Consider the following 16,616-nt stretch of genomic DNA (forward strand, 5'->3'; position numbering starts at 1 on the left):
ACTTCCAGGAAAGCTGAGCTCATCATACATAAGTTTATTGGGAAGACAAATACTATCACTCCTTATGTCCCCCATCCCCTTCCTCCCTCTTTGCTCCAGCTTTCATTGCTGAGCATGTATTGCTGAGCATGACACCATATGCTATGGAATATCCCTTAGGCCAGTTTGGATTTGTTGTCCTCGCTGTGTCTGCTCCCAGTTTCTTGTGTACCCCAACTTCCTCACTAGCAGGGCAGTAAGACAATCAGAAAAGCCCTTGACTCTGTATAAGCACTGCCCCGAAGCAACTAAAATGTAGGTGTTTTATCACCATTCTTTTCATCAAAAATCCAAAAAATCCAAAAATCCAAAAATCCAAAATATAACATCATATGAACCTCTACAAAGAAAATTAACTATATCCCAGCCAAAACTGTGAAAGTCAGTTTTTAATCATTTTGAAGAAATGTGTGTAAATATGTTGACCAAACTGATGTTGCTAGCATTGTCTTGAATGCTTAAGCAAATCCTATTTGTTTCTCATAGAACTGCATACAAAAATAAGGTGTATCCTTTCTCCTGAATGAGTAGTAAAGAATATGCATTCTCAATATGAAGAGCGAACTTTTCTTCTAAAAAGGCAATTAAATTTTTGAGAGGAATAATTCTAGGCCTTATTTCTTCAGGTGGAGTGTATAATCTGTCCAGACCAATTATAGCAACTGGTCTGATGGGTTCTCTCAAAAGTGATCTGTGCTTTTCCCTAATCCCTTTACTGGGGCACAGCTTCTTTACTATTGGTCTGTCAGGTAGTCTTCCAAAAGTAAAGCATTTTTAAATGGCAATTAATTCCAAAATGCTTATCTCCAATGGACAGAGATTCTTTCTGTGGTCAGTTGGGAAAAGGGATTGAAGTCTGCAGTACTGAACATTTCCAACTCAGGAATCCCCATTGCACTGATACTGGGTTGAATAACTCTTATTACTACTTCACAGTTGAGATGTGAGATCAGAAGAGGTCTTGCCAAGATAAATATTTAGTTTTAACAAAAGTACCAGCAGTCACAAATTCTACCTGCCACTTCCATCTAAACTGTAGACCTCACAGACGAATTGGGGAAGTGGTTAGATCTGAAGAAAACAGGGGAAAATTTATAGGCAAGTAGGATGTCTGCTTTGGAGTATTATTTCTTCTCCTGTTATGCAGTGTGCTGACCTTCTTTCACTAGACCACATAAAACTCCACCATTAAAAGATGAAAACTGACAACTTTTTAGTTTGGAAGAATCTTGTAGGGTACCATGAAAATGTTATATGAATTTGCTTTTATATGATTTCCACATAAGATGAAGATAGTTGATAAGGTACACTGTGATCACAAAAAGTCCAGCCAATGTTTTTTTCTGTTTGTTTTGTTCTGAAATATTGTTTAATTTTATTTGGGATTTGTTATTTTAGATTCCAAAATTAATATAAAATCAGTTTATATATGATGAAAAAATATTTATGCCTGTCAGAATTCATGTGCAGTAAACATATTCATATTTACAGATCTTAATTTTCTGAATGTTTAGGATAATACTTTAATTACTAAAATAGTTTAAGACTTACTTCAGTGCTCATACTGCCTTAATTCAGTACACAAGTAGGGCAATTGATGTGAATCCCAACATCTGGCAATCAGAGTGCTTTAATGAGTTACTTTTTAAAGAAATGTCTGTCTGCCGGAGGGGTCTATAATGCAATTAGACACATTAGCACTTTCTCTGTCATTTGGGGGGATTTTTCATGAGAAAATGTGATTGGAGCAAGCTGTAAAATGTTTGCACTTTTAGAAGATGAAAAGTTGTAATATATTTGCACTTCAGCTTTATAAGGAGGGTTTTGTTAGAATGGTGTTATGTAATACATTTGTTGCGGTTTCATAGTATCTGTTTGCAAGATGTAAGAATTCAGGCTGAAGTCTACAATAGTTTAAAGAGTTATGAGCTCCAAATTTTATTTTAAGGCACAACCTCAGGAAAGAAATTGTGATTAATAGAATAAACAACTTTGAATATATATATTACTAATTAATTATTTAAAATTAAAATCAACTATCCAAATTTAAAGAAATTATTGAGAAACGTGGAAACGTTCGTATATAATTCTTTGTAGCCAATAATACAATTTGGAAAGATTTGATTATTTTATATACTTAGGGTTCTTTTTTAAGTTGGTTTTGTTATCTTAGACATATTTTATTGTATTTTTGAATGTACTTATTAATTTCATTCTCATAGTTAAAGTACATAAATAAAATTCCAGGACTTTAAATTAAACATATTAATACACACGAATAGTTTAGTAATTTCATACTTTTATCCACATCTTAAGTCTCTTGAATATTCAACAGTAGAACCAAAAAGTAATCCTCTTCTTTCATTGGAAATCATGCTGGCATTAATGCTGAAAATTCCGCACTTAGGTTGTGTTGTTTGTGAATACCTAACTTCTGAGAAAATTGGCTTTTGTGGTTAGGAACAAAATACTTACAATAGTAACTTCAAATATGTACATTTATATATTATTATTTGCATTATTTGCATATGATAATTTCATATGTATTTATATATTTATGTGGATGTGAAACAAATACATACAAGCTTATGAATGCATGAAAAAACTTTTGGCCAGTGAGACAAAAGAAAAAAATATAAGCTTAGAAACTATTGAATACTTGCATAATGTGATAATGCATAGAAACCTAGTTGCAAGTATTCTGTTAAGAGAGAAAAGTATTGTCTTCAGAAATTACATAATTTAAACTTCTGTTAAAAAAGTTTTTTATCATACCATTTCAAAGCATTTTAAAATAAAATCCATTGTATGATTAACTAACACGGATTTTTTTATTTATTTATTTTTTTTTTTCAGTTGGACTTCAGTAGTGTTAGGATAGGTTCTAATTGAAAAACTGAACTTTATGTGATTTTTCCACCAGCCTATGAATATATTTCTGCTGATTTAAGAATCTGATGTCAGGGCATTAAGTATGCAATTAGCTTTAGTTTAAGTGATAGCAACATGCTGTAAATAAGATTCTTAATTGTGTTTGCAAGATTAAAATTCAGTCTCATTGTTTTTTTCCCTTATTTCTTTGGTGGCTTTGTGGTATATTCGCATTGCTACCTCTAAATGAATGTCAACTTGTTTTACTTCGACTGCAGCCAATCGATACTTCATTAGACTGAATTGTCTTGTGCCCATGCAACCTTGAAGCTGTGGCTTAATTACCACCGGTATTATGCAGTGGCTCAGAGGGCTGTGCTCAGCTGTGTCAGTTTTGAACAAAAGCCACGCTGTTGCCTGTATTTAGGAAAAAATGGACTTTTGAACTAAAGAACTATAGTATTTTCTAAGTTAACAATTCATGATGATAACCTCTTTTATAACATGTATGTCAGTTTTCAGTAAGTTTACATTTGAATAGGTTTCTGCATATTGCAAAACTTTAAAAGACAAGTACTTTTGCTTTCCATGCTCAACCCATCTTTGATTTAAGATAATTTTAAGTTAATGGCAAAGTAACATTCATCTGAAAGAGAAGACAGGAGAAAGTGCAGTCAAATGGCAATCATGACAAATGACATCTCTTGTCTGAGAGTCATTTTTCCTCACTAGACTGATTTGTCATCCCCACTTTTGACATCTTTCATCTTGCTATGAAATCACATTGACAGAATAAGATATTTCTACACTTAACAGTAGGCCACAGAAGATGGTTCTCTGCCTTTTTTTTTTTTTTGTATTACATTTTAAGGTTTGTAAATTTGTAAGCAACTAAATTCTGATGATAAATCTGATTCACTTTGTAAAATACAAAGTTCACTCTGCCCTATTTTAAAGTTAATGTTGCTGATTCATTTATATCAGGTCATTATACAACCTAGAAAAAAACAAACTTCTCTGTGAAGAAAATTTTCCATGTTGGAGTACTATCCTCTTCTAAGTGAGCGCTATGAAAGCAAGGTGTAGCAATGAGTAAAAACTACCTTACATTAATATATTAGACTGCCCACTGCCTTGGAGAAGTCTAAATACCTGGGGATAATATTTTCAATTCATTACTTCTGAATCACAAAACAACATGAGGCTCATCCATTCCTGAATACAGTATGTCCATACAAATAGGTATAATTAGCTTTTCCCACCTTATAATACAAAATATACAGAGGTCCTTAGCATTTTCTCACAAGTTACTAGCAAGGATAGACCCAATTGAAGTCCAGAAATGCTGTTCTCAGTCAACCCATAAATGCAACAGGAAATTAAGTAATTTGTACAAGTAGCACAGACTGGCTAGATTACAATAGTTTACTTTAGTTGGAAGGGACCTTCAAAGACTGTCTAGTCCAACTTCCTGACCTCTTCCGGGCTAAAGAAATATTAAAGCGTATTTTTGAAGACATTATCCAAATGCCTCCTGATAAACATGAGACATCAATCACCTCTCTAGGAAGTCGGTTCATGTGTTTGACCACCTTCACAGTAAAGAAATTTTTCCTGACATCCAGCCTGAACCTCCTCTAGTATCGGTCTGTGCTGTTCCCACACATCCTGTCATCAGTTACCAAGGAGAAGAGACTGGCACGTCCCTCTGCTTCCCCACCTCAGGAAGTTGTAGAGAGCAATGACATCACCTCTCAGCCTTCTTTAGTCAAGACTAGACAACATAATTGGAGACTAGAACTATACATAATACTAAAGGTGAGGCTGCAGCAACTCTAAATATAGCAGGAGAATCACCTCTTTTGACCAGCTGATGGTGCTGTGTTTAATGCACCCCAAAATGTGGCTTGCCCTCTGGCTGCCAGGGCATGCTGCTGGCTCATGTTAGGCCTGCTGTTGACCAGGTTTCTTTCTGCTGAGCTGCTCTCCAGCCACTCGTCTCCCAGTGTTTACCTGTGTCTGGCATTACTCCATCCCAGGTGCATAACCTGACATTTGTCTTTGTTGAACTTCATGCCGTTGATGATTACCCAGTGCTCCAATCTTACTATGTCCCTCCTAGAGGGCTTTTACCCCTCCACAGAGTCAAGAGCACCTCCCACCTCCATCAGCAAATTTCCACTTCTGCATCCAGATTATTGATAAAAATGTAGAATAGGGCTGGCTCTAGAACTGAGTACTAGTGAACTCTCTGGTGACTGTCCACCAGCAAGGTGCAGACCCATTCACTACAACCCTTTGAGCTCTACCATTGAGCCAGTTCACCGCCCAGTGTTACGTGTCCCTGTTTATCTCACAGTTGAACAATTTGTCCGGAGGGATGCTGTGAAGGACAGTATAAAAGGACTTACTAAAATCCATAAAGATTATGTCCGCTGTCTTCCCTTCATCCACCAAACAGATGACCTTATCATAGCAGCAGATCAAATTACTAAGGCAGGATTTTTCCTTGATGAACCCATGTTGACTATGACTGATAATAGCTTTGCTCTTTAACGGACTTTCAGGATGCCCCAGGATAATCTCCATAACTTTTCCAGGGACTGAGGTTAGACTAATAGGTCTGTAGCCTCCTGGGTCTTTTCTCATGTCCTTTTTGTAGATGGGTATAATGTTGGCTAGCTTCCAGTCAGCAGGGACCTCCCCAGACTCCCACTAACTTTGTTAGATTGTTGAGAGGGGTTCAGCTATAACACCCATTAATTCATTCAGCACTCTGGGGTTAATCTCATCAGGTCCCATGGACTAATGAACATTGAGCTGTTACTTTACAATTTCAGTGACCACAGATGGAAAGTCACTGCTCCTCCAGTCTTAATCCACCAACTCTGAGGACTAGGAAGCCCAAAATGTGTTGTTACTGTCAAATACTAAGGCAAAAAAGTCATTAAATACCTCTGCCTTTTCCTCATCCTTACTTGTTAGGTGACCATCCGCTCCAACTAGCAGTCCAGTATTTTCCTTTGAATCCCTTTTGCTGCTGACATACTTGGAAAAAGCCTTTTTTTGTTGTCTGACTAGTGTGAAGTCAAGTTGAGTGTAAACTCAAGATGAGCTTTGGGTTTTCTTGTTTTCTCCCTGTTTGTTGGGTTGGTTTTGGTTTTATCAGTTATCTCCTGATTATCTTCTGGAGTGAAAAGCATATAAAACACTCAGTGCCTTACTGAAGTTGAGGCATGCAGACCGCAAAGTAGGAAGGCCATTACCTTAAGGAAACCTTGTTTGGCTGCTCAGAGACCGTTTCCTTCACCCAGCAAAGGAAAATGAGACTTATTTTTGAAAAATAATAATAACAATAATAATAATAATCTCTTTTTGATTTGTCTGAAAGTTGTGTTTTATGAATTAGATTTGTGACTTGATATCACTGTTAGTGTGGTTCTCTTCCAGTGTTCACGTTAGAAAACTACATGTGCTATTTCTAATTATCAACATGTTGAGAATTTTCACACCCTTTATAAGATTTAAATGTTACTCATTATGCATTTCTTCTGTGCACAGTCTAAGATGCATCAATTTCAGACTCAGTCCTATAAAACATGCCAACATATATACCAAGAATATTAGTCTGTCAGGCCAATGTTTTTGTATATTCTGCTGTGTAATTGCATATTCTGTTTTATTCTATTATAGCAAAGTATAAACAAATATCTTTTTGTTAATTAACTAGCAAAGCTCGTATTATGCATCAGAATTTTATATATATATATATATAAAGGAAAAGATGAGGAAGTCTTTTTTTTTCATATTTGCTACCGATTTTGGCTTGTTCTGTCCTTATTCTTCCCCCACATTTATCTCCTGAAAAGTTTCAGGCAAGGTTTAAATCATCATCTTGTGAGAATGAAGATGACAACTCTGCAGAATTGGTGCCTGTGTTAGGGAATACAGATACAAAATATGTAGTCTATAAAAATCTGTCTTTCCTTTTATACACTTATATATACATATATATATATGTATAAAGAAGGAAAAAAAAAAAAGGGGGGGGGACTTCTCCAATTCCATGTACCTGAACTGCCTATGGGTAAAGTCTTTTATCTTATTTTATGAAATTTTAGAACTGTTAGCATACATATAGAGATTAGAGTAACATAAAGGGTACAGTGTTCACTTCTTTTAGACTTTTCTTAAAGTTGGGAAGAGTTTATCTGTCTTCTGTTTAAACAGCTTCTCATCTGAGTTTACATCTATATGCATGAATGTGGCCATAAGTTAAAAGCAGGAAAGAAGAAAGGCACAGTTCACCTTTACTGTCCAAATGAAAAGCAGTAAATCTGCAAAATTCTCCTTGTGCTTAGTCCTTCATAGAGGAGGTCCTCCATATCAATCCTTCTGTACTACTGTATGTATGGAAGATAGTAAACCACTGCAATGAGCATGGTTGATTCTATCAAATATAAAGGAAGGTCTACTGGTGTATTTAAATTCATATAATTAATTGCATCTATTCATGAGAATCTTTTTAGTAACTCACTTAATATCAAAATGGTTGTTATGTACTTGCAAGATTTCAGGAAAATAGTTTCATACATAGCCACATTGCTGTATAATACTATACAACAGCAATAATCAGGAATATGGCATACAGTAACTTCACTTCTAGCTGTGCTTTGTAATGATCAAAGTTACTCTCATAAAGTCCCCTGTAGTGGCAGCCCAACTTAAAATGGCAAGACTTTCCCCTCATACATTGTAGTTATATTAATTACACCTATCACTCATTATAATACTATGAATGAAGAAGACTCACTCCCTCAGAGTAGGAGGGAGTGTTTTGGTGGTTGTTTTTTGTTTGTTTGTGTGTTTGTGTGTTTCATAAGCATTATGTCTTCAAAATTAGTTTCAATAGGTGCAATGCTATATATACCAATACTTCCTAATAAAAAAATTTGCATGGGTGGAATAATGAAAGGCTCTGGATTTATGCATTTTCCTTGACAGAGGAAAGAGATTAGTAATGGGCTTTAATGACTAAAACACGAGTAGTAAATGGTAAATTGCCTCTTGATTTTGGGATATCCTTGTGTGTATATTGACTATAAGTTTATCGGAGCATAATGAACTGAACAAGAGATGAACGATCTGCTAAGATAGCACTATATGGGGCAACATACAAAAAAAAAATCATAAATCCTAACAAATTACCTGTAACTTCTACTGGTTTCCCACATTTCTTTCCTTGCTAATAACAGCAAACAGAAGAATTATGACCTATTTTATTCTCACTGATCATCTTCCTCACCAGACATTAGAGTGATTTCTGTGGACTACAATTCAAGAGGAATGTTCATTAATGTCATGCACTCAGATCTGGCATTATATGATCCCCGGAATGTAAAACCAGGGCAGCAGGGAGCAGGGAAGAGATTTCCTTATGTATACAATCATGATGAGAAGAGTATAAAATACATCATACCTTAGAAATATCTGCAATTGAAAATTTTGGGAGTTAGGGAAAAAAATAAAAATAAAAATAATTTTAATGTGGGTGAAAATATTTTTAAGGTGCTAAATAAATCATAAATTTCATTTTATTTCAGGAAAAAAATGGTTATAGGGATAGCATGCCATGACAATTTGTAAATGCTTGAATGTGTGTTTATAAAGTTTAATCTAGAGAAAAAAATGCTTCAGAAAGAATGAATAAGTTGAATAACTGAACTAATAACCCAATCATGTCCTTCGGGTGAATTTTGCTCACTATAATCCCATTTTAATGCCAGAACACACCTCCATCCCAAAAGGCTACCTGCCTCCAAGCTGTGACCACCCCTCACTGAGCATGTTCTCTGAATTTCTCTGAGCCTATGCCTTCAAACAAATGCAAGAAAAATGTATACCAATCACAATGATGATGTATGAATGACTAGAGTCCCTCAAGCTCCACCTAGAAGTAAGAAAATAGTGTAAAATGACCCAAGAGAAAGAAAACATGGGAAGACACCACTGCAGACCAGTTGGAAGGATTTTGCTGACTTCTGGGATCAGTCAACAGGCTAAACCACTCTCCTCTCCACCCCCTATTGGGTGAGATTTGAACTCTTGGATATACCAGGTGCTTCCTCGGGAAACCTAACATTCTCTATAGAGTTGTTTCATAAATTAGCACATGTGTAGTTGGTTGTGTTAGTCATATTCTTGGTATTTGCTCATGCTTTGCAGACAGTGTATTTATCACCATCAGTCCAAAAGAATTTTTTACTCCTGTTATTTCCATAAACTACACCAGTCATTTACTAGACTGAAAGTGTATTGTGTTATTTGTGAATCTATGACTGTGACTAATGCGACCGGATTTACAGTGCCGATTGCGCTATTTGTGCATCCGTAGTCATGATAATTCAATATATGTTGAATGTGACCGGACTTTTGGGACATCACTCAGAATCTAAGCCCAGCTGCTCCCAGCTCCTCTGATATCTGAGGACAAGCTGGAACGCGAGAGGGTTTAAGCCCTGCCAAACTTCCTTATCCTTTAATGCAACAGGTGAAAACTGAAAGAATTCATGTACCTTAGGCCAGACTAGATGACCTTAATGGTCCTTTCTGATATTAAGTTGTATAAATATATGAATCCAACACTCCACATTAATTGATTTAAATACCGTCCAAGGCCTAACTGTTGACAATAATAAACTGTAAATTCATGCCTAAAATACACTCACTGAATTACCTTTTTGAATGTCTCACCTTAACACCCCTCAACCACCACCACCAAAACAAAACAAAACAAAAAAGATACTTAGTTGCAAATTGATTTCAGGTTATATACCATCACATTAAAAACAAAACAAAACAAAACAACAAAACATTATGGATTATTTTTATTCCATAACAGGCAGTAAATTACAGAAATAGATAATAGTCATGAATAAACAGTACAATTTGAGACAATATAACAAGGTTATTTAATCTCATCTGTCACACAGGATCATTTCTTATTATTGCAAAATAGTCATGTTCAAAAACTTGTTAAAACATGAATTATTTGGTGTACTTAAGAAATCTTGGTAAACAGAAAAATTTTGTTCAAAAATTACGTTAACTGTAGTGCATCTTCAGTTAAATCATTGAGAACATTAGAATGCAGTGATGACAATTTTTGAGTGTCAGAATGTAATTTTTTATCTTTAAAAGCAGAAATTAATTTAAATCATGCAAAACTGAATTATTTATAATATAAATAGCATAACTTTCAACCAAACTTTAAATTATAAGGACATTGATTTTTTTTTTCAATATTAGCTATAATTTAAGCAGTTCGTTAATTATTCAGTGGTATGAAAACTCAGTTTAATATAAAGTTTGATGTCATTTTCCAGAGCTATTTATTTGTTTCCTTAAAAAAAAAAAAAAAGCTATGAAATATCTAGGAATTATTATTATATTTAATAATTTATAATGCAGTTAGAGATGGAAGAACAGGGCTGGATATAATAAAAGCTTTCATTGTTTCATACGGTTTAAGGCTCGAAGGTTCAATAGATCATCTAAACTGACCTCTTGTACATCACCTGAGATAAATCCCCAGTGAATCCTAGCTCAATTGTATACAAACTGCGTGTTGAACCTACTCTCATTTTTCGGGTCTTTAGCTATGTAATTATTTCCAATTATCTAAATATTTTTCTTTTTTTCTGTCTCTAGAACTTCTGGCTTTGTTCTAGCTGGAGGTTGATGCAGTGTGAAGATGTTTTTTTTTCTGAGTAACGTCTCATGTTTTAAGAAGACTGGAATATAAAATTTGTTTCCAATGCTGGGTCAGGCCACTGTGGAATCTCATTATAAGCGCTATTCCAACCAATAGTTTTGATCTTATACTATGTTTCATCTATTCTGAATTGTAGAGACAATGGAATAACACTGCCCATTCCTGTGATGCTACAGCAGAAAGCGTATGCATTTCTTCACATTTACAGTCTATGTATGGAGTGCAGATCCTCTTTTCTTGTGGGATTTTTGTAGTAGACTGAGCCTTTAGTTGGATCTTAATATCCTTATCATATTTCACCCTTTGCAAATAAACTTTTCCTGACCAATTTTGCAACTTCTTTTTGTTCAGCATCCAAGCCTTCAGCTGGTTTTAAGGTCTTAAAAATTAGACAATAAAGTTTTTGGAATTCATTTCTGGATGTGTACAGATGATGAATAAGTTTGATAACATTTGATAATAAAAAAGACAATAACGAAATCAGAATAAATGTAGAGAAAACTGTTTGCCAGAATAATTTTGTGTGTTTCCAAAACTTCTTTGATGTCCAATTTAACTGAACAAAATTGCATTTCTCTTATTTTGTCTGTGTGTCATGGATAATAAGGTGTCTGTTACTGATGCTGTTGATAGTGTATTCCTAATATTACGTACATAAAAGATTTTAGACGAAAAAAATACAAAAATATGAACACAGTTCTAATTAAAAAAAAAATACCATCTTCAACTTCTGAAAGATTTTATATTTTTATTTATTTATTTATTTATTTATTTAAGAACGTGTTCTTTAAATAATTGTATTGTGAGCACCTATTGCTTATGGAATAAGCTGGGGCTGATTATGTGGTCTTTATGGCATGTAATTTTCAACTGTCTTGCTATGTCTAGCTTATTTTGTTGCCTCTGATATATGAAATAGCTTTAAAACATTTTTAAGAGTTGTATATAGATTTGTTTCTAAAGGTCATTCTCACAAAGTTACCTGTGAACTGTTGCATTTAATTGTGCAACTGGATCTGTACAGAGACAGTTAACATACAGACTCATTGTCTCCCTTTTATAGTGTATTTCATAGTCAATATTTTTCTTCCTTTTTTATAGTTGAGTATATATTCTAAAAGCAAAGAGTAAAAAGATTGTTAAGCAGTGTTGAAAACATTAATTCTAGAATAATCATGTTAAGGAAGAAATATATAAATATAGTCATGATTTACCAAAATGAGTAGTATGTCTTGCAATTCAACTTGTCACATGGTGCTGGAGTCAAGAAAATAAGGAAGCCATCATTTAGGTATTTAAGACTAAATTCTGCTTTTGGCTTAAGCATCTGCATTTAAGTGACTTCTTTATACAAGGGCATTGTTAGACACATGGAGTGGCTTAATGTATTGAAAACCATAGGGAATAAAGAATAACATGAAGTTTGATGACCATGCAGGCAGTACATTTTTCTGAAGAAAAAAAAAAAAAAAGGAATAGTTAATAGTTGGTTTAGCATATCATGAAGTATCACATCAATGCAAGTCTGAACTGGAGTGTTAGATTGGAAGAATGTGCCTTAGAGAAATTAATAACAAACAAACAAACAAGCAAACAAACAATTACAACATCAAGAAAATCATGTTGATTCTCATTCATTGATGGTGAGTATGTTAGACTCAGTTATTTAGAATGTGTAATTTTAAACTTAATTTATGTATGTAGGAATGTTGTCATTATGTACTGTAGACATTGGACTTGGACTGGAAGAAGGTGTCAGATTTGCCTCCTAAACTTCTATATAAACCATCTCGAGAAAGTCAGAATAGGATCCCTTTTTACCCTTCAGATTACATTCTGGAGTATTTCTCCTTCCATTGACTGTACAGAAAATTTTAAAGCCTGAAATAAGTGGAACAATTACAACTGGAAAAGTTAAATTAGTGCTGTAATTAGATCTTCATCAATGATGAAAATGGTCAGAATTAGTCATATACCATAGAATCATATCATGTAATCATATCATAGAATGGCTTGGGTTGGAAGGGACCTAAAAGATCATCTAGATCCAACCCCCCTGCCAGGGATGCCATCTACTAGGTTAGGTTGCTCAGGGCCTCATCTAACCTGACCTTGAACACCTCCAGGGATGGGGCATCTACAACCTCTCTGGGCAACCTCTTCCAGTGACTCACTACCCTCTGAGTGAAGAATTTCCTCCTAATCTCTAATCTAAGTCTCCCCTCTTTTAGTTTAAAACTATTCCCCCTTGCCCTGGTATTATCTGATTGAGCAAAGAGTCAAGCTCCATCTTTTTTATAAGTCCCCTTTAAGTGCTGAAAAGCCTCAATGAAGTCACCACAGAGCCTTCTCTTCTGTAGGCTGAACATCCCCAGCTCTCTCAGCCTTTCTTCATGGGAGAGGTACTCCAGCCCCTTGATCATCTTTGTGGCCCTCCTCTGGACCTGTTCTAACAGATCCACATCCTTCTTGTGCTGGGGGCTCCAGACCTGGACACAGTATTCCAAGCTGGGCCTCATGAGGGCAGAGTAGAGGGGGACAATCACCTCCCTTGACCTGGTGGTCACTCCTCTTTTGATGCACCTCAGAATGCAGTGGGCCGCATGGGCTGCAAGTGCTCACTGCTGTCTCAGGTCTAGCCTTTCGTCCACCAGAACCACAAGTCCTTCTCTGCAGGGCTGCTGCCCATAAGTTAGAAGCATAGAATCGTTAAGGTTAGGAAAGACCTTCAAGATCATCTGGTCCAACCATGACACTACTACCAATGTCACACACTAAACCATGTCCCTAAGCACCACACCCAACCTTTCTTTGAAAACCCCCAGGGACGGTGATGTCATCACTTCCCTGTGCAACCCGTTTCAATGCCTGACTACTCTTTCCGAGAAGAAATGTCTCCTAATTTCTAAACATAACCTCCCCTGTTGCAACTTGAGGCCATTCCCTCTAGCCCTATCACTATGAGAAGAGGCCAACCTCCAGCTCCACATGACTTTCTTTCAGGTAGTTATAGATAGCAATAAGGTCTTCCCTGAGCCTCCTCTTCCCCAGACTAAACAACCCCAGTCCCCTCAGCTGCTCCTCATAAGTCCTGTGTTCCAGGCCCTTCACCAGCTTCATAGCCTTTCTCTGGACACATTCCAGGGCCTCGATGTCTTTCTTGTAGTGAGGGGCCCAAAACTGAATACAGTACTCGAGGTGCAGCCTCACCAGAGCAGAGTACAGGGGAACGATCACCTCCCTGGTCCTGCAGGCTTCACTATTCCTGATACAAGCCAGGATGCCGTTGGCCTTCTTGGCCACTTGGGCACAATGACAGCTCGTGTTCAGGCGAGCATCAATCAGAACCCCCAGATCCTTTTCTTCTGCACAGCTTGTGAGCCACTCTGCCCCAAGCCCGTAGCACTGCATGGTGTTGTTGTGGCCAAAGTGCAGGACCCGGCACTTAGCCATGTTGAACCTCATCCTATTGGCTTCTCGTGACCGGTCACAAGATGTATTTCACTCCATTCACCACTACTCTCTGGGCCTGTCCGTCCATGCAGTTTTAACCCAGCAAAGAGTGTACCTGTCCAAGCTATAGGCTGCCAGCTTCTCCAGGAGAATGCTATGGGAGGCCGTGTAAAAGGTCTTGCTGGAGTCTAGGTAGACTATGCCAACAGGCTTTCCCTCGTCCACAGGCATGTTACCCGGTCATAGAAGGTGATGAGGTTGGTCAGGTAGGACTAACATGCTGAATGAAACTGATCCCCCGGTTGTCCAGATGTGTGATTGCATTCAAGATGACCTCTTCCATCACCTTTCCTGGCACCGAGGTCAGGCTGACAGGCCTGTAGTTCTCCCAGTCTGTACTCATGTGTGGGATTGCCCTGACACAGGTGCAACACCTTGCAATATGACTTGTTGAACCTCATTAGGTTCACGTGGGCCCAATTCTCAAGCTTGTTCAGGTCCCTTTGGGTGGCATCCCTTCCTTCTGTTTTATCAACCACACCACTCAGCTTGGTGTCATCTGCAAACTTGCTGAGGGTGCACTTGATCCCACTGTCTATGTGGTTGATAAATACATTAAACAGTACCGGTCTGACGACAGACCCCTGAGGTACGACACTTGTCACATAGAGCCATTGACTAACACTCTCTGGGTGTGACCTTCAAGCCAACTCCTTATCCACTGAATGGTCTGTCCATCAAATCCATATCCCTCCAATTTGGAGACCAGGATGTTATGTGGGATCATGTCAAAGGCCTTAGAGAAGTCCAGGTAGATAACATCGGTTGGTCTTCCCTTGTCAACTGATATAGTCACTCCATTGTAGAAAGCCACCATAGATATTCAGGCAAGATTTACCCTTGGTGAAGCCATACTGGCTATCTTGTATCATCTCTTTGTCTTGCATGTGCCTTGACATTGACCCAGGTCCTCCTTTCTAACTTTTTAAAAATTGGGGGTGATATTTCCCTTTTTCGAGTCACCAGAGACTTTTCCTGACTGCCAGGACTTTCCAAAAAAGATGGAGAGAGGCTTGGCAACCACTTCAGCCAATACCTTTAGGACCCTGTGGTGCATGTCATCAGTCCCCATAGACTTGTACATGTTTAGTTTCATCAGAGGGTCTTGAACCTGCTCTTCACTTACAGTGGGTGGGACTTTGCTCCCCCATCCTCCATCTACGGGTTCAGGGAAATAACAGACTTGGGAATCCTGACTGGCTGTGAAGACTGAGGCAAAGAATTTCTTGAGTAACTCAGCCTCCTCCATGTCTGTCAATATCAGTTCACCCTTCTCATCCATCAGAGGGGTACGCTCTCCTTGGCCTTTCTTTTCTGAGCAATGTACCTATAGAATCTCTTCATGTTATTCTTTACATCTCTTTCCAAGCACACTTCCATCCATGCCCTGGCTTTCCTGATCCTATCCCTACACATCCGGACTGCATCCCTGTACTCTTCCCAGGCCACCTGTCCCTGCTTCCACTGACTGTTCATTTCCTTCTTGCACCTCAGTTTGAGCAGCAGGTCCTTGCTCAGCCACCCCGGTTGTCTGCCCTCCCTGCCTGCTTTTGTTTTGTATGCAGAGGGATGGAGAGTTCTTGTACTCTTAGGAAAACATCCTTAAAGAGTCTCCATCTCCATTCAGCTCCTTTGTCCCTAAGGATGGTGTCCCCGGGGATCTCATCTACTAGGTCTTTAAATAACTTGAAGCTCACTCTTTGGAAGCTCGGGGTCCTAACCTTGTTTTTTGCCAGGCCCATATTCCTCAAGATCACAAACTCAACCAGGGCATGGTCACTGCAGCCCAGACTGCCTCCAGTCTTGACCTCTTTAATGAGCTCTTCTGCATTGGTGAGCACCAGGTCAAGTAACGATTCTCCTCTGCTTTGTTTGCCTAATATCTGGACCAAGAAGGTATCCTCAATGTACTCTAGGAATCTCCTGGATTGCTTACAGCCTGCTGTGTAGTTTTTCCAGTAGACATCCAGATGGTTCAAGTCCCCCATCAGGATGAGAGTGTGTGAGCTTATATACCTTTGCTATTAGGAGAACTCAGTGGAGATTTTAAAAGTGATGATCTTCAAAGTAATTTCACACTGTTAAGAAGAAAGAATGTATTAATTCATTATTTAGGTTGGATGAGCTGGGTTGCTTTGTGAGCTTGAATTTTTAATGGAATTGAACAAAATTAAAATTGAAATAAAAATTTTTAGGAAATCTTAAAATGGTTTCTTATAGAGATGTGTTACTGGTGACTGTCAACATTTCCAAAGAAATTTCCTGCTATCATTTTATTACCTTTAATTTCAGAAAACCCAAAGTCTTACAAAGTTTGCAAGCAATAATTCAAGGTACACTTACTGTCCTAACATTCTTCCTACTTCAGTGTCAGCTTAACAACTGATCCTCAAGTTAGAAACCTATGCAATAAAGTCAG

General features: G+C 37.4%; 1 long non-coding RNA gene across 1 annotated transcript in view; it reads right to left on the bottom strand.

Annotated features, from left to right (window-relative positions):
- LOC308190358 overlaps nt 1-16,616 on the bottom strand; it is a 620,619-nt gene that overhangs the window by 415,719 nt on the left and 188,284 nt on the right. The window lies entirely within an intron of this gene.

This window comes from Anser brachyrhynchus (genome assembly GCF_964034855.1).
Source record: "Anser brachyrhynchus genome assembly, chromosome: 2".
Lineage (NCBI taxonomy): Eukaryota > Metazoa > Chordata > Aves > Anseriformes > Anatidae > Anser > Anser brachyrhynchus.